Source organism: Heterocephalus glaber, unplaced genomic scaffold (genome assembly GCF_053883595.1).
Source record: "Heterocephalus glaber isolate CG9 unplaced genomic scaffold, H.glaber_assembly_v1.0 deba00001546, whole genome shotgun sequence".
In the NCBI taxonomy this organism is placed as follows: domain Eukaryota; kingdom Metazoa; phylum Chordata; class Mammalia; order Rodentia; family Bathyergidae; genus Heterocephalus; species Heterocephalus glaber.
The window spans coordinates 2699861-2719821 of NW_028258339.1; the positions used below are offsets into that span (position 1 = coordinate 2699861).

A 19961-nucleotide genomic window follows, 5' to 3' on the forward strand; every position below is an offset into this window, starting at 1 on the left:
TCTTGATAAAAAAACAAACAAGTAAAAAAACAGTTTACAGTGGAGTATTAAACAGAGGGCTATGAGCAATGATCAGATCATGAGAAGAGAATGGTATATCAAGGCAATCCCACTGGCTGTTTCTGAGTTTCAATATGTCATTAAAGACATTTTTTTCTTTAAAGAATGCATTCACATGAATGAACAAGATGTTTCCCAGGCTATTATATAAGTAGGTTGACTTATGACTGAATATCCTTACTCAAAAAATGCTAATAGAACAAACTATTGCTAAATACAACTGTGATGAACTTCAAGGAAATTATGCTGAGTAAAAAAGAAATCTCAAAAGGATACATACTGCCCAATTTCATCTATGTGACATTCATGAAATAATGTAAGTATAGAGATGGAGAACAGATTAGTGGTTTCCACAGGTTAAGGATGGGGAGGAGGAAAGGTAGCACAAGAGAGTCCTATATGGTGGAGTTCAGTGTGTTAATTACAGTGGTGTTCATACAAAACTACACATGTGATAAAATTGCACAGACTAACACACACTCAAGTGTATATACACTCACGTTCTCTCTCCTTCCCTCCCCTTTGACTCTTCAATAATCTCTATGGATTATACAAACATCAATTCTTTTGGAAGTACTAGGGATTGAACACAAGATTACATGTATGCCACTGAACTATACCCTGCAGCCCTTCTTTTAATTTTTATTTTGAGACAAAGTTGTGCTAAATTGCCTAGGCTGGCCTCAAGTTTGTGATCCCCCTGCCTCAGTCTCCCAAGTAGCTGGGATTACAGGCATGTACCACAATGCCTGGCTCTAATGCCAGCTTCTTCGTTTGCTACTGTATTATAGTTATACAAGCTTATCACTGGTGGAAGGGATACGCGCGAACTCCTTGTACATTGCATTGCAGTATCCATAATTATCTGAATTCATAATTATTTTCAAAGAAAAATGTTTTAAAAGAATGTTAATTAATAGATCAGTGTTTGCCTCACAGAAGAGGGTCTGCTTGCATGCCTCAGGCATACTTATTTAGCACTACTAAGTATACTAGTATACTTAGCACTACTGCAATACCATTTTAAACTCTAGGTAGAAAAAGACAGTGAAAGCATGTTCGTAAAATTTTTAAATGACATAAAGCATGGAGATCACTAATGTGTTTCCAAATAGAAAAGGAATCCAAAAATATCAACAGATTAGACTAGGGGCTGGAAGATAATAGAGATAAAGATAAAGCCCATCATTATATCCCCAGCATGTGGAACAGTGCTTGACAAAACAAGAAAGCTCAAAAAAACCTGGTGAAAAAATAAGTGAACGCAAAATTTTTTAAAAATTACTAAGCAAGTTTAGTGGAAGGTACTTTAGTCTACAGAATGACAATATTTCTTCAAGCTGGAAGAATATTCTTCTTCATTAACAAAGTATACATTTTTTGAGACAATGTGGAGGTAAATGTTATACTACCACTATGTTCTGCAGTAGTCAGACCTCTGCTCTGGGCTCTGCACATACAGGACCAAGTCAAGTACTGGAAAGCCAAATTTTAAAGAAGACATGAACCAACTAGAGTGTATCCCAAGTAAGGCAACTAAGATGTTTAAATATCTAAAAATCTTATTATATGAAGAACACTAGAAGAAACACAAGATAGCCTGGAAAAGATAAAATGTGGCAGGCAGAAGGGACAAGTTAGACACTTATAATGTGGGTCATAATACAATAAAAATATTAGGTACTCCACTGTAGGTAACATGACAATTTACAACATGCTTCCATACTTGTGTCCTTACCTGGTCAATGTCTGAAAGGGTAGCAAGCAGTGAAAGGGTTAGATTTTCTTGTGCAAGGCCACAAGAGTTAAAGATTGGAGACAGATTTCAGCTTGATATAAAGGATTTTCAAATATTTCAATCTTCATGACACTAAAATAACAACATTAAAAGCAACAAGGATGTGCTAGTATTTGTCATAAGTACTGTATATTTAGGCAGTACTATACATTTCATTGTTTGATTTAATCATCACAACAGTTGAGGGTGGTATCCATTAACCTTCTTTTACAGATGAGAGAAATAAAGCACAAAGGAATTAACTGATCTGCCTAAGGCCAGAAATACAGCTAATCAAATGTCAGCTAATCCCACCTAGAATTCAAATTCAAGAAGCCCTAATGCAGAGCCACTGCTTGCAGATAACCACAAGAATCACCCACTAAGTCCACTGCAGGGTGAGTGGCCTGTTATCCTCAGTCAGAAGCTGCACTAGATCAAGCTATTCCTAGATAAGAGGATTCTAGGATCTTGGATGATAGGGATGTTTGGGTTCAAAACCCCTTCTGAAAATGGCATGGCTCCAGTCTAGAGCTAATATTAGCTCCCAGGCCCAAAGCACATTGAGAGTAAAGGCAATAACAGGCTCAAAGATTTAAGACAGACACTTAAAACAATGGTACAGTTCTATCTATACATATTGACACTAGGTTTGGCTTCAACAAAATTTGCAATTTGCATGAAGGCCATAAACACAGGTATTAATAGTGGTGCTCTGTCTTTTTAATTTAGGGATGTCAAGATTTTTGTTTGAAACATAACATAAACAAACATTTTTTCTTTGTATTTTCTAATTTTTAACTGGTTATAACAAGAACATATTACATTTATTTCTAAGGATTTTAAAGAGAAAGTATGAGTTATCTTTGCTGACTATGAGTCTTTATTACATTCCCCTTTGTATTTAGCATTTTAGGGTTCTGTAAAAGGAAAAGCCAATTGGGCCAGGGATTTAGCTCAGTGGCACTGTGCCTTCCTCGAAAGTACAAGCTCCTGAGTAACCCAGTACCAAAAAAAAAAAGGAAAAGCCAATTAACTGTACAGTATGCTCTAGAGAGCAGGAAGGAATCACTATAGCATATTTTATATTAGTTTATTAGCATAAACCAAGCAGGCCAAAAAATAATAAAAAATCACCTAGAAGACAAAGGCAGCCTACCTGCAAATATGGACTAGAGAATTCTTACTACTTAAAATCATAGTTCTTTCTTTCCAAATTTTATCTTAAAAGCAATATTCTTTTTTGTTGCTTGTTTAAAGTTCTTCTTTTTCATGTCAAGTGACATCTTCACAAAACCAATCACCTTTTTTTCTCACAATTCTTCGTCTTATCAGATATTTTGTTTATATAAAATGTTATTCATATTTATATACAGTATCTATTTTACTGGCACAAAACTGCCAAACCAATCAACTTGATGTACACTTGGTAGCTGGAAGAAAAAGCCAGGATTAAACACAGTTGCACTGGTGTGGTGAAAGAAAGATTTTTTTTCCCAATCTTCCCATTTCAAGGCACACAAGTTTCTGTTAAAGTGACATTCCTGGCCTTCTCCAGCCCCCTGACTCACTCCTTCCTGCACAAAGGGAGATACCACAATTATATGCCTGAGAGATTAGATAAGAAGAAATGCATGTTAAATCTAAATTTCAAGGTGAGGCCATTTTAACCACAGTTTGAAAACAGTTTACCTTCTTGCCCACCCATCTGTGCATATCTAAACTCAGTGTTTGCTGCCTGGCGGATGTAGGAGCTCAGAAATCAAAGTATTCTGTTCCATGATAGGAAGGCTCTGTGTACAACCAAGAAAGGAGTCAAAAGAAGAAGGCATAGCAACACAAATGGGTCCTGAAAAGTCCACATTTGAAGGTATCGGAACTCTCTCCATTTTGTGCCACACAGAGCTTCCATTTGGTGACCAAAAAAAGCATGCCAGGTCAGTGATCTCTCACCTAGGTCTGCATGTCTCTTGAGTTTAGAAAAGATCTCTATCAAAATCCTATTCATCTTTCCCCAACCCTCAAATGTCACCTTTTTCCTAAACCTTCCCTCCTCACCCTACCTGTAAATTACCTCTTATTATCTTAGGATTTTAAGCCCTTTGTTTCTACCACTCATTGTATATATGATTTTATATACAGCTATATGTGTACATGTTATTTTTCCCTTTCCTTTTTTTTTTTTTTTTTTGGTACCAGGGATTGAACTCAGAACCTTGTGCTTGCAAGGCAGGGGCCGGAACCACTGAGCTAAATCCCTGGCCCTGTACATGTTATATTTCTACATTATAAATTCCTTAATGGAAAGATCCAAGTCAATAATTCTTTATGAGCCACAATATAAACACAATATGTTACACTGTTTCTCAATAGATGTATACGGAACTAAAACTCTAGGATGTTCCAAAGTTTAAAAGCTTTCTTGTGCCAGGCATTGTGGTGTACACCTGTAATCCCAGCATCCTAAGAGGCTGAGACAGGATGATTGCAAGTTTGAGCCTAGCCTGGGCAACTTAGCAACTTAGTGAGACCCTGTCTTGAAAAAGAAAGTGCTGGGATTGTAGCTCAGTGCACAGGCCCTGGAATGAATCCTCTGTACCACAAAAATATTTTACTGACCAAAGTTTTCAATATACTACATACCCATCACCCCATTCTCCTCTATCAAGTCCCCACGCTTCCTGTTACCTGTCAAACTGCTCACATGTCCTGGTTCCCAATGACTAACCCTTGAATACAGTCACTGCTTTTCCATCTCAAGTTTTGACAGAGAGTTATTCTATTTCTTGGGTCTGTGCATATAAGCAAATTGGGAAGGAGTACTAATGAGAACTTATCTGCCATAAGAAAATAGAATCAACCAAACATACAAGGAATATCTACTCTTTAATGTACAGGAGGCCAAAAATAAATATAAAGCATGAAAGAACCCCAGAACAGAAGGAATTATAGAAGGAAACACATCCAACCATATGCCCAAAGTCTTTTAGCTAGCTGATCTGATATGCTGATCCTGTTGACAGCTCTAGCTGAAAACTAGAGTTTACAGCTTCATTTATAAATGTGGTACTCAATACCTGGAAGAAAGGGCACCATTTTGACAATGGTAGTTACCTCGGAGCAGGAGGTTCACTCTAGATAGTATTTTTAAGAGAACAGATGAAATCTCAGAGGCAGAGAGAATAAAGAGAGAGAAGGCAAAGAACTTGATACCTCTCAGTATGGACATAATTAGGGAGCAGAAGGAAGTAAAAGAACCGAAGAAGCAGTGAGAGATGCAGGCAGAAAAAGAACTAGGGGAGTACAACAATGCTGTGGCCAAAGGAAGTTCCATAATGGATCTGAACAGGCTGAACCTGCAACAGAATCAAAAAGGGAAAATGGGAGAGAAATAAGATGGCAGGAAGAATTTACATATGAGAAGAGTTTCTTAAAATTCTTAACCTCCTCCCTACATCACACCCCTCGATCTTTGAGAAAACTTAGCCCCAGAAAGGTTAAGTGACTGGCTCAATAGGTATTGGTAGCTAGACTGCACAACAAAGGGAGACTAGAACATGGCTATGGATAAGCTAGTGAAAGAAACAGATACCAGAAGAAAGGGGAGGTAATTGAATAAATAGTACCTGGAAGAGACAGGAAGATATACAACTGAAGATAGAAGCAGACAAAAATAATGAAACTTTCCTCTGAGTTGGGATATCTGGTTTGCTTTCTTTTTCATTTGTGTTGACACATCAGGAGGTCAGGGGAACTCCTCAGAGAGAGTACCTGGGTTTCCCCAGAATTCTACCCTGGGCACCCTCGCCCTCTCAAAGTATACCCATACCCTAGGCTCCACTTATCATCTATATACACAGGCTTCCCAAATCTCTATTCCAAGGGATGGGGATAGCACTTGCCTAGCATATGCATAGTAAAGCTAAAACTAACAAGATGAACAAGAAATAAAAATTTAACTACATTAATGTTTAAGTAAAGACATAGGAAAAATGGCTCTTGTTTAAAAAGTTGAAAGAGTGGTCACTTCTGCAGCACATCAACTAAAATTGCAACAATGCACAAGAGATGACATCCTTGCACAAGAGATGACATGGAAATGTGTGCAACATGCCTTTTTTTATTTAAAGGCAGACAGATACTGGGAGGAAAAAGTGGGTCATGGGCTCATTCTGAGTTCACAGTAAGACATAACTATAAAAAACTCAATAATATTTGAGGTCATATTAACAGAGCACAACACAAAACAGAAGTTTTACTGTGCCATATAAATCAGTTAAATCAAATCAATAAATACTTCTGAGACTCTCTATTTAAGGCATTATGAAGACTAGAGTTACCATAAAGTATATTCCAGTCCCTCAAGTATCTTCTACTCTATCTGGAGAGCTAAGATAAACTTACTAAAACATTACACAATGATAAAGAATTTAAATAACATTTTAAGACAATGAGAGAAGAGGATTATAAAGCTGGTATTACAATTCATCTGGCAATTAGTTAAAGGCAGTAAGTAACACACAAGAGTTCAGAGGGAGATAACACATCATTATTAATATAATTACTGTTTCGCAATATGGTGTAAAAGCAAACATATTCAACTTTAAGATTCAATTTCACATGACTGAGCATGAGCACTCAAATTTCAAAAATATAGAGTAAAACATTCAGACAATCTGTGCTAGTTCAGGAACTTTAATAGTGACAAATAACATTACATTTTACAGAGGAGTAAATATGGGTAAAATAAGAGTTAAATAATTTGCTCAATTACAAGTCAATTGATCATTTTAACTAGGAAGCCGATTCTCTCAATCTAGAATGATAAGGAAACTCGCATCATCTTTCTAAGTTGTACTGGCTCCTTTTAGTTAACATAACATCTTAAATAATTTGAAACCCTGCCCCATCCTTTCCTCTTCTCTCTCCAAAATTGACCAGTGATTAAACATTGTCATTTTTTCCCTTGTGCCTCACACATCTATCCCTTCCTTTAAATCTCCAATATCAACATCTTATATCCAGGCCCTTATAATGTCCTATTTAATCTTTTCAGTAATCTCCTACCTCATCTTCCCAGTTCTGGTCTCTCCATCTGTCCTGCATAGTTCTGACTGTGGCAATTCTCTGCTCAAAGCCTTTTAATAGTCAACTGAATACAGAATGAAGTACAGACCTCTTAGTTTTGGAGCCATAGTTGGATTCAAGTCCTAGTGTCATCACTCTCTAGCTATGTGAAGTGGGGTCCCATTTTGTTTGTATGTTAAATAGAAATAATACCAACTACCCCATAGGCCCCTGGCTTCTCTGGGTCAGACCCTGTTTATGCCTATTTCATTTAATTAGTACTCCACTCTCAAATGTCTTCATTTGGTCAATAAAGGGTTGTTACAAGGATTTAATGAGACAATGCCCATAAATGTAACAGGCATAGAATGACACTTTCTTTTTTAGTTCTCTCAAATGTACCTGGTACTTTGCTGGCTGAAGTCGTATATCCAACATTTCTAACTACAGAAGAACCTAGTTGTACTACTCAGATGTCACCCCCTCACCTTTGTCTAACTTCTATGGCAGGGCTGGGGATTTAGCTCAGTGGTTCCGCCACCTCCCTCATAAACACAAGGTCCCAAGTTCAATCCCTGGTACCAAAAAAAAAAAAAGGATCTAACAATTCTATAGCATTTGTGTTAGTCATCTTTCCATTACTATAATAAACACTTAAGATAAATCAACTTTTAAAAAAGAAAGGTTTATTTTGACTCATACACTTTAAAGACTTCAGCCCATGGTCAATTGACCCCATAGTTTTTGGGCCTGTGACAAGGCAGAACATCACAGCAGGAACATATGGCTAAGGATCCTGGTCACCTCATGGCAGGCAGAAAGTGAAAGACCAAGGACAAAGAATGGCTGGGTCCCAATATTCCCTTCAAGAACACACCCCCAGTGGCCTAACTTGCTTTCAGTAGGTCCCATGCCCTAAAGATTCTACTGCTTCCCAATAGTGCTACAGACTGAGGAACAAGCCTTCAACATATGGGCCTTTGGGGGACATTCAAGATCCAAACCATAGCAGTGTTCCAAAACATGCCTTTAACGCTAGCTTGGTGCATGGTTATTTGTGCACATGTTTAATTTCCTCAGAGACTAGCTTTGGGAGGTCAGTATCAGTTTCTGAATCTTCTTAGTTGCACACATGATCCTCAGTAATGTGCTCCACAGAGAAGATAACTTATTTAACCTTAGAAGGAATACAGAATTTTGGCCACGGAAGTGTACTCCACTTATCCACAGGCTGTTTGCTCAAGCTTTCTGCTTTCTTGCTCCAGTGAAATCATTTCACTTGTTCAATGGGATCATAGCAAGAGTATTCTAATAAGAAGCTTCTTTTTTTTTTTGCAACTGGCTAGCACTCTGATTATTTTGGAGTGGCAGAGGAGGTATTCTAGGAGCTATGTTCCTTGAAAGAGAGAGCACAGGGTCTGGAGCCAAACTGCCTTGGACCCAGGCTCTACCAGTTACTATCTCAGAATATTACTCAACCACTTCACACCTCAGTTTCTGCCTCCTATATATTTGTGAAGATTAAATGAAATAATCCTTGTGAAGCACTTTTTAAAACACATGGTAAGTATTCAAAAAAGACAGCTACTATTATTTGGTCTCTTCTCTTTCTTGACCTCAGTCAAATCAGAATTCTTTACTGTGCAGTGAGAAATCTAAGCAATATCCTTTACAAAGGGCAGCCAAATACACGTTCTTAGCACACACAAAGTCCAGCTAAGTTTTCTACAGTCCATCTCTTGACTAATATTACAAAAATTAGAGAACTAGGACCAGTTAGCACAGGACAGTCACTTTTGTCTCTGAACACCCACAACCGCGCGAAGAACTCTGCATTATACCAAATCAAGAGGACATTCAGATAGACATTCCTTTGTCTTCTTTTATCACAGGCCAAAGTCCTCTTTTTGAGATGAATGGGCCAAAACGAGCCTGAAGGATTGGAAGATTTAATTTAATCAAAATTCATAATGTAGATATTAGGGAACTTACATTTTCTTCTGCTTCCAACATAAGCCTACATCTGCATTTCTTCTCAGGTCATTATGCAAAAAGCTCAAGAACTGTAGCCTAGCATTCACTTACAACATTCAAACAAGTTGAACAAGAATAACAGCTACAAGGTGAGGCACCAGGACATTTAATTTTAAAACTTTGGTCTAGAATACAATTATTATACTAGTTAGACATTAAAACACCCAGAGATCAAAACAAATGATATGATTATAATTGTTTCATCAAAAACTAATAAAATCATAATTTTTACCTAATTTAATTTTACTTATTTTCTTAGCATTACGATTTAACACAGCAGTATCTCCCTGTGCCTTCTGGTCATGATGATTCTTTAGTGGCTTTTACAGTCCCTAGTATTGTGAACTCCGACTTAGTCTCCTGTGTTTTAGATCCGACTTGCTACCTCAACCACTGTACCTTTTATTTCTTAGTAGAAATTAATAGTATCAAGGAAACAATCTAGTTGGGGGTATGGTTTTTACTTAAACTTTATTATTTAAAGGTATTATAAATTGTTGTAAACAAGTTAAGCAAAATAGAAAGTTGTCAAGTGAAAATTAAAAACTCCTAGCCCTACCACACTAATCCCTCAGGTGACTGAAAACAGTTTCTTATGCACCATTCAAATTTTCTAAGCATATGTATCTATCCCATAGCACCTCTCTTCTTTATGTTGTACAAATGAGGCCCTATAATATATAACATTCTGCACTTTTTTCCACTTAAAATGTATCTTGAACATGGTTTCTTGTCACTATGTATCGATCTACTTCACTCTTTTTAATGAAATGAACAGTATCCCACTGTGAGTATATGCCATAGTTAATATATCTGGTCTCTCCCGTTGGACATTAACATTGTTAATAGTAAAAAGATGGCCAATAATGAGGCAACCAATGTCTTTGTAACAAATGATCCCCCCGCCTCCAGTACCAGGCATTGAACTCAGGACTTTGCACTTGCCAGGCAGGTGCAATGCCACTGAGCTACACCCCCAGCCCCAACAAATGATCTTCACGCAGTTACTTTTTAGAACAGATCCACTGGGACAAAAGGTATTCACACTTTACATTTTCATAAGGACTTCCAAGCTGTCCTCCCAATGGACTCTACTGATTTATACTCCCACCAACAGTGCACAGAGGTGAGCTTTTAAGTCAGCCCTCTGGTCTGAAGTTGCTGCAGCTCAAATAGGGAACTAAATATTTAACACAGTAATAGCAAAGCACCAATTACTTTGTTACAACTTTTAACAGTTTAGACAACTAAGTGCCTCGGTTGGTGACAGCCATAACCTGCTGTGATTAGCCTTGCCCTATCCAAATGCAAATTCATAGTCCTCAGCTCTTAAATAATAAATTCTTTAGATCCAGAAATTTAGAGAATGAATTCAGTATGGAAGAGAAACCTATACTCCCTCTGGCAATTACCACCCATAATTACCTCTAACATCAGGAGTGCAACATAATGGTATGATACAAGGTAGTTCCCACTGAGCTTAATTAGTTAAAGGCATTGGCAATGGAGACATACTTGTAAGAACTCAGTACCTCAGCATATTCATTGCATGAGATGATCTAAATGGGAGATTTTGCTAGCTTAACAGAGAATGGGAGGGATTTCTTAGTGACAGTGAAAGTCTGTAAGCATTACTGCATAGAATTCAATGAACTGGATCTAGAATAATATTTAATATTTTATGTTTTGCAAAGCACTTTAGCATAACTTATCTCTAATCTCTATGGCAATCCTGATAGACCAAGATTCTATTACTCATTAAACAAAGACTCAATGAGTCCACAAGTTGTGCTGTACACTCTATGCACAGATGAATGAGACACTCCCTACTCATTCACCAGTCACCCTGCCCTACCCAATCTATCTGCTGGGTCTTTACATTATTCAGTTAGAATGCTTGGCCTATAAAGCCCTGTGTGACTCACTCTCTGCCCAATCTTCCATTTTCATCCGGTGTTCTTTTTGTTCCTTTATGTCTCATTTACTATGAAGCAGCCACACTGAACCACACTGGAAAAGAATGCAGGCTTTCTCCACCTCAGGGATTTCCATTTGTTTCTTCTACCTAGGATCTTAACTCTTGTCCTGGATAAATCCTACTCATCTTTTAGATCTCAAGTGAATATTTTACTTCCTCTCATCCCCACCACGCCACCCCAATAACTTATCAGATGTGATTGAAATATTTGGTGGATGTTTAAATTTTAAAAATTTATTACAGTAAAAGATACATTACCATTAATCCCCCTCAACATACCCCCCTCCACACTTTGAACACACTTATCCCAGCTGATCCTTCTTGCCACTTTCTGAGGCAGTTCTGGAAGTCTGCTTTCATGAATGTCTTTACAGGGTGCGATCAAAAAAGTATGAGATATGATCAAAAGTGCAGTGAAAGCTGATGCTGAGTGCCATCCAATGGAAAGGCAGGCTCATAAAAACATGGTGTGTCCTCATCTACCTTATTCACCACATCTGACACCATGCCACTTCTAGCTCTTCCTCAAAGTCAAAATAACCATGAAACGTAAATCTTTCGAATCGAGTGAGAACATTGAGGCAGCCAGGACATCTAGAACTGCTTCAGAAAGTGGTAAGAACAATGGGATGAGTGTGTTCAAAGAGAAGGAGAGTATTTTGAGGTGAGATTAATGTCAATGTGTCTTTTATTATAATAAATTTTAAGATACATTTTAAACATTTACTGTATATTTTGAAAACACCTTACATGTCTCATCTATTATTCTTTTTCGTAAGACTTAACTTTCCTGGAACTCACAAAACTTCATAAGGAAATACATGTGTATTTGTTTGCACTCCACATCTGCAAAAGACTGCAAGGCTTAGGATGGCAGGGTTCATGAGCCCAGCATACACCTACCACCGGGCCTGGCCCCCAGTAGACAGGAGAACAGAAGGACCAAATAAATGTTGTCAATAGCCTTGAGGGCCACACAACAGAAAAGGGAAAACACATAAAGAAGGGAAGAGTAATTTTACTAGAGGATGGGGCAAGTTTGGGGAAAATCTGAAGGCTGAAGTATAGGCAGGGGCTTGCCAGGAACACTACTGAAATAACCTAGGCCACCAGGGCATGCAGCCTCCACACGGGAAAGAGCAAGAAATGCCTGGTGCCTCTCAGGATTTGGGCTTTGATATTTGGATGCACAGTAGTACAATTATTCAATAGAGAGAAATGTAAGACGAGGAGGTTCTGTTATTATTTATCACCACAGTACAGACTGAAGGAAGAAAAAGGTCTTGGTAGAGTTGGAAATTTGGACAGCAGCTTGCCTGCCTCTCACCATCTTCAAGCCAAATAGGAAAGATCATCATTTCAACCTGGGAATACCAGTGCTGAGTCACAGGTGGCCTTCAGGACAGGCCAAACCAAAGGAAGGTTGGTGGAAGAACCAGAATACTTAGCTTAGACAAAGCCAGGTAGTGTCTCTACATTTGAACATTTTTTTGGTCAGAAGATATCAGTGTTATACTTGTGTTATCTGGGGGCAGGGGGAGAAAAAAAAGAAAACTTTAGCGCCCAGAGTATCTCAAGCACCTAGTAATAACTATTTCATTTCTACTGGGATGGTCCCTGTCCTTGATTTCTTTCTTTTTTTTTTTTTTTGAGACAGGGTCTTGCTATGTAGTCCAGGCTGGCCTCAAACTCGTGGGGATCCTCCTGCCTCAGCCTCCCGAGTGCTGGGATTACAGGTATGTGCCACCATGCCTGGCTTGCTGATTTCTTTCTGATTACTCTATGTTGTAATTTCTGAGTTGCTCTATATTCCTCATGGAAGTAGTCAGGACAGGAACTCACTATCCTTCTGCCTCAGCCTTCCAGAGAGCTGAAATTACAAGCATGTGCCACCACGCCTGGCTACTGTTTTTAAATACAGAGGTAAAATAATTGTATCCTACCACCTAGAATAAGCCACTTTAACAACTTTGAATCATTTCCAAATCTGTATTTATTCCATGAAGATTTTCCACAGCATTACTCTTGACATTTTTTTAGGAATACTTTTAATTTTTTTTTAATTTTATTCATTAAGTTTATTGATACATTTTAGGTATATATTATGATCACATTCATCATTGGGAATTTATACCTATACATGAGATATCTTGGTTATTTTTTCCCATTCCCCTTCTCCCCCTTCAACCTCTCCACCTCTCCCTATTTACAAAAGCTGTGTTTCTATTTTTTCCTTTCCCTTCTTTCCTTTCCCCGCACCTTGACTTTTAATTGCCAGATTTACATTGTACAGATCTGGCATAATTTATGGACCTAACATGATTTACTATTTATTTATATTGCCCTAGTATGGAAACTGTCTTCAGCTTTTTACAGTAAAAATCTTACAATAAAAGGTAAAATTAATAAGTGATCTGTTATTTATAAAAAAAATAGAAAGACAGAAATAAGCAAAACTAAAGTCAAAGGTTTCTCTGCACTGCAAGAGAAACTACCAACAGAGCTAAGAGACAACCTACAATATGGGAAGAAATTTTTAGCAGCTGTACCTCAGACAAAGGTCTACTGTCTAGAATATATAAAGAATTGAAAAAAATCAGACCCCCCCCAAATTCAAAGACCCAATTCAAAAATGGGCATCCGAAATGAACAGACATTTCTCAGACAAAGAAGTAAAAACAGCAAATATATGAAAAAATGTTCCACATCACTGGTCATTCGAGAGATGCAGATGAAAACCACACTGAGATTCCACCTCACCCCAGAAAGAATGGCTGCTATCAAGAAATCAACCAATAACAAATGCTGGCGGGGCTGTGGGGAGAAAGGAACCCTTCTCCATTGTTGGTGAGAGTGCAGACTGGTGCGACCACTATGGAAATCAGTATGGAGATACCTCAAAGAACTAGGACCAGAAGTCCCATTTGACCCAGCTATTCCCCTGCTGGGTATCTTCCCCAAAGAATTAAAAGAATCATACCACAGTGATATATGTGTACCCATGTTTATTGTGGCACAGTTTGTAATAGCTAAAACTTGGAAACAGCCCAAGTGCCCATCAACTGGAAACTGGATAAAGAAAATGTGGGGTTTTTTTATAAAATGGAGTACTACTCAGCCATAAAGAATGAGAAACTAGAGTCATTTATAGCTAAATGGATGCATACTGAGGCCATACTCTTAAGTGAAATAAATAGGACACACATGTAAATACTGAATAGTCTCTCTAGTGAGAAACTGAAAGTGTAAATAAGGATGAAAATGATTACAACGAATAATTGATAATTTGAAATAGGAAAAGGTCCAAAGGTGGAGGGGTGGCAGGAGGGGAAGGGGAAAGAGAAGAAAGGAAAGGAAAAATCATGAGAAAGAAAAAAAAATGGAAACAAAGTCTATGTAAATAGGGAAGGGTGGTGGGGGTGAAGGGCATATAGGTAATGGGGAAAAAAATAAGAACTAAGACACATCATGTTCAGGTACAAACACCCAATGATAAATGTAAATGAATTGTATACCTAAAGTGTACCAATTAATATATAAATAAAAATAAAAAATAAAAAAATTTTTTAAAAAAAGAAATGCTGAAGACCAAACCCAGGGCCTTGAGCCTCCTAAGCATGTACTCTACCACAGAGCTACATCTATTTAATAATTTTGACTATGTCCTCTCAGACATTTCTTATTATTATTTATACATGACACAAACACAGATGGATTTAATTGGGCTGAATGTGAGGCCTGGGCTTCAGAAATTTTAAAAGATTCCCCAGGTGATCCTAATGGGCACAGAAGTTGGAAACATTAGGTTAGCTACAATTTTATCTCTATTTTACTGATGAGAAAACTGAGAAACACTAAGGCAAGTGACTACCCATCACCGTATATCTGATAAAGATGTCCCTGGGATTTGAATCCAGGTTTAAATCCAGAGCCCATACCTGTAGCTGATTATTTGAATTCTTTTACCCACGCCCACCATGTAACATTAGATCATGAACCTATTCTAATGTTAATATACAGAACTGTATCTTATACTTTTTATAATTGTAATATTCCATCTTATACCTGTGACAGAATGCATGTGTTACCCATATTTGCCATTATAGAAAATGCCCCAATTAACATCATAATTAATAATCTTTGTGCACAAACTTAATTGTTTCCTTTAGGATGAATTCCAAGAAAATGAGTTGCTAAGTTAAAAGGTAAACACATTTTTAAAGCTTTTGATAAACATTGCCAAATTGACATTCCCACCAGAAGTGTGTGAGAACAGCTGCTTTCTCACATTCTTGGCAACATTGAGTTGTCATTCCTTTTCAGTCTTTGCAAAATATATTGAAGAAAATGGCAAGGCATTCTAATTCTCCTTTCTTTGACTACTACTGAGATACAGTGGTACCTTGGCACTCATTGTTAATTGGTTCTGGAAGTCTTAGAGCACCAAATTTTTCTGGCTGGAAAGGGTAACAAGTCACGAGGACTCCAACAAGTTCTGGCTTACATGTTGAGTACCAAATAAACAACCAGTACTGGGATATAATTTTTGTGTCAAGATGTGGCTAGTAGCAAATTTGACAAGTTCCTAGGCAGTCACATACCAAGGTATGACTGTAGCACTTTTTTCATGCTTATTGGCCATTTAAATTTCTCCTTTTATGTATTTTCCTTTGCCCATTTCTAGAAAAATGCTTGTATTTTTCTTATTGCTCTATGTCTTCATATGTTAACCATAAAGACTCTTGTTGCAATTGTTCTTAGTTTTCTCATTAACTTTATTTATACTTTGTGCAGAAGTTTTACATTTTCATATAATTGATTATATTAATCTTTTTATTATTTTACCTTCGATATTACATGTACAAATATCTTCGTGACCTCAATTATATAATGTCCTATATTTTGTTTTAGTTCCTTTATCATGTCTCTCTCCTTTTTAACTTTTCAAATATTTTTTTTGAGACAGGGGTCTCACCTGGTTGTCCAGGCTGTCCTTGAACTCTCAAACCTCCCATCTCAGCCTCCTAAGTAGCTGGAACTTTCAATTCTTTTATGTAGCATCTCCCAGACAAGAATACACCCCACACAGTGGTTTCGCCGCCTGCTGCGCAAGCGCAAGGACCCAAGTTCGATCCGCGGTACCAAAAAAAAAGAATATACCCCACAATAGTTTCTCCGGTGTGAAAAACTAAAAGTGTAAATAAGTGTGTCTGTTTGTTTTTTGGCACCAGGGATCGAACTCGGGACCTTGCGCTTGCAAGGCAGGCGCTGGAACCACTGAGCTAAATTCCCGGCTAAAAGTGTAAACAAGGATCAAAATGTATAATTGATATTGTGAAATAGGAAGAAAAGGTCTAAAGGAGTAGGGGAAGTGGGAGCAGTAGGGGAAAGGAAAGAAGGGGGAAAAATATGAGAAAAGGAAAAAAATGGAAACAAAGTCTTTGTAAATAGGGAGGGGGTGAAGGGAGGGCAGGGAATGGGGAAAAAATAAGAACCAAGATACATCATGTAAAGGTACAAGTTCCCAATGAGAAATGTAAATGTATTGTATACCTAAAATGTACCAATAAACAATGAAAAAAAAAAGAATACACACCAGAATTGCTCACAGGACTTCTTTCAATCCTCAGGTTAAGTCTTAAGAATGAATCACAATTTGAGGGGATAGGACCTGACAGGAATACTTCTTAAAGAATCACAAGAAATTATGACCCCTTGCCTCCTCACTATTTCAATCCTTCTAAATGTATGTAGATATCATTTTTCCAAAATACCTCAACAATTTCATAAATGAAATGCTATCTTTATCCCAGTTCGTAAGTTCCAGAAGAGCAGAAACCATATCTGTTTTCCCTGACCACTACATTTCTAGGGCCCAGCAGAGTCCTAGGCACATGATGTGGTTCAATAAATGTTAAGTGAATAACACCTGACGCTCAAGTCTCCAATCTCAAACTGGCTAGTCTCTTCAATATTTTCTTGACTATTACACCAATAGAACTGATGTTATTGATGCTGACCTTGAGTTATCTAAATTATGCCCACTCCACTCTATTAAAGGTGGCCAGAAAATGCAATAGCCAACTCCAACAAGTTAAATCAAACTAACATTGGCCATGTTTAAGAGGTATAGGAACTCTGACCAAATTCACCATGGAGAACTAGATAGCAATGACCCAAGAAACCAAGGAGAGTTGGGTTCCCACAACTCATAATTTCTTAGCTCCTCCAGAGACTGACTCAGAAGCTTTTCCTTGAGCTGACAGCAGACCCACTCATTGCCTCTCTCATGATCCCATGGAAATTACAACAGATTAGAGAAATCAGGAGACCTGGATTTTGATCCTGTCACTAGGATCAACTACTGTCAATCTGACCTTGGACGGACATGTTGCTTAGCCTCTAAGGTTTTTTCTAACACGTTTTCTAAATGTCTTCTAAGATCTCTTCAGAGCTAAACCTCTACTTGAAGATCCAAAGAGACCACCACAGGGTAGAGCTTCCATGACAGCCTGAAATTACCTCCACAGAACAAGGTTTCAGTCCCACGCAAGGAAAAGAGAATAATAGTAATAGTAGCATTAATAGCTATTGCTAAATTTTACTGAGCACTTTTAAATACTAAGCAATATTCTAAGCATCTTATGATTATAACAAAGGCACACATTTACATGGCACTTAACTATGTCCCAGGTACACTGCATACAGTAATTCATCTTTACAACAAACTTATAAAGTGAGTCCTACTAGTATCCCCATTTTAGAAATGACAAAACTGAAACACAGGGGATTAAGTGACTTGCCCAAGACCTGAGAGCTACCAAGTAACAGAATCAAGAGAACTAAATTCAGCCCCATATGATTAAGTATCATACCAAGGAGTCTTCCAAACTATCATTGTGCTATGCTTGTCACCTCAGAAGTTGCTCAAAACAAGGAATAAGCTGCAGTAATACAAAGAGCTTACTGATATGTATTGTCCCCCTCTTCACTAATGTTTGAAAAATAAGGTTTCATTTCAGTGTGATTTTAAGCAGAATAGATTTCAGGGCTTGAGCTTGAGAGATATTTTATTTATTAACAATATATGACTTTTTAATTAAGAATTCTTAAACATCAAAATGTTTTCATTGTAAAATAAATAGATCATTAATGACTAAAGACATTTCCATGAACTACAGGAAAAAACACACAAGCTCTTTATGCATCATTAGGATCAAAACTTTAGATCCCTGCATGCACTAACTCCAGTTCCATGCTTTCAAAACTATCTCTGAAATAACTGTCCTGATAACTCAAAGGTATCTCAACTTCAGTGGTCAAATCAAAGTTCAGTACAGGATTCCACCATCCCTATGTCTTCAGGTTCTACATCTCAGAGAATGGCACTACCACCCCCCAAGCCCAAACTTCCGGTCAATCTGGGGTCAGTTCTTGTCATATTCAGTCACAGAACATTGTAGAACTCATCCCATTCTCTCTAACCTCCACTGCCCCTACTTCTGGTCAGACCCTCATCATCTCTCTTTGAAACCACTACTCCAGAAATCTCCTAAATGAGTCCAAGCTTTCATTATCTCCAGCTCCCACACGAACTCAGCACTGCTGCCAAAGTAATCTTTCAAAAAGAAAATCTGCTTATGTTACTTCCCTGTTTAGAATCTTTGTCTTCAGTACAAAGTGTAAATCCTTCCTAGAACATGCAAGATTCTTTATTTCCTACCTTCCCTGCTTCATCTGAGGTCAGACCCCTATACATCTCATACTAGGCAAACAAAGCAACTTGGAAGATCCCTAACAATGCTGCTCTGTGTGCTCAGAATGCAGTGCTCTCATTTGCCCATCTGGCCAACTCCTACTCATTTTTTTAGACCAGCTCAAACCTCAAAGTTTTTATCATGCATTTTTCCAGGCTTCTATCAAATTTTGTCCCTCTCCCTATTGTAACACTCTCACTCTCTCTCTCTCTCTCTCTCTCTCTCTCTCTCTCTCTCTCTCTATGTTTTGGTACGGGGGATCCTTGCACTTATGAGGTAGGGGGCGGAACCACTGAGCTAAATCTCCAGCCCCCTATTGTAACACTTATTCAATGTGACATAATTATTTGTTCATATGTCTGTCTTCCCAGACCACAAGGAACCCTCTAAGACAAGGGTTCTGTGTCTTATTTATCGCTGTATTCTGTTTGTAAAATGAAAGAATGTCTCAGGATTAAGCAAGAATAAACTGCTCTTGATAAAAGCCCATTCATTATGTGAGTCGAAGCTGGCATATAGATCAAATCCCAATTCAACGTATGTCTTTAAATTGACAATCCTTATATATCAAAACTGTTTGTTACATTTGTATGTCTAAGTAGTTTAAGCCATAACCAACATAATGAAACAAGTTTTTAAAAGATACATTACATTAGACCACCAACAAACTTAGCTGTCCAATATTTATAGACATTCAAGCTATTTCACTCTACCCCATCTAAGTGGCCCTTAACCTTCTGTGCAACACAGATCAATTTTGGGAGTCTATCGTGTCTTAAACTCACACTACCTTATGAGAAACATAAAAATCCCACACATCCCTGGAGATTCTGATACTCTCCCTAAGAACATAAGCCTCAACCCCACCAAGAAATTAAATATAACTTTGTGGTAAAAAAAAAATTCACAAGTTCACAAGAGATGTAATCTTTCAGCCAAGACACTATTGAGCTTGACTCTAAGGTAGCTTCATTTATTAAAATAAGTATTTCCATCTATCACAAATATAAACATAAAAACATTAAATATGCTTTTTCAAGCAGTTTAAGTCCCAAGAAAGTCCACTGGGAAGAAGACAGCAGAGAGATGCCAATATCTGTTTCTCCCACCTTTGAGAATCTTATGATACAAATTTTCTGAAAACAAATGAAAAACACAAATAGGAAAAGACATCCTCATTTTCTTACATAGAACCCTCAAGAGAACATGTTTAAATAAAAGAGATTCCTTTAAATGCTTCTGCCATGACATTTTCCTAATTTCCCCAACCTCCACTTAAAAATAATTT

The 19961-nt window shown here is 37.6% G+C and overlaps 1 protein-coding gene across 2 annotated transcripts in view; it reads right to left on the reverse strand.

Moving 5' to 3' along the window:
- Clcn5 (Cl-/H+ antiporter 5) overlaps positions 1-19961 on the reverse strand; it is a 187422-nt gene that overhangs the window by 164750 nt on the left and 2711 nt on the right. The window lies entirely within an intron of this gene.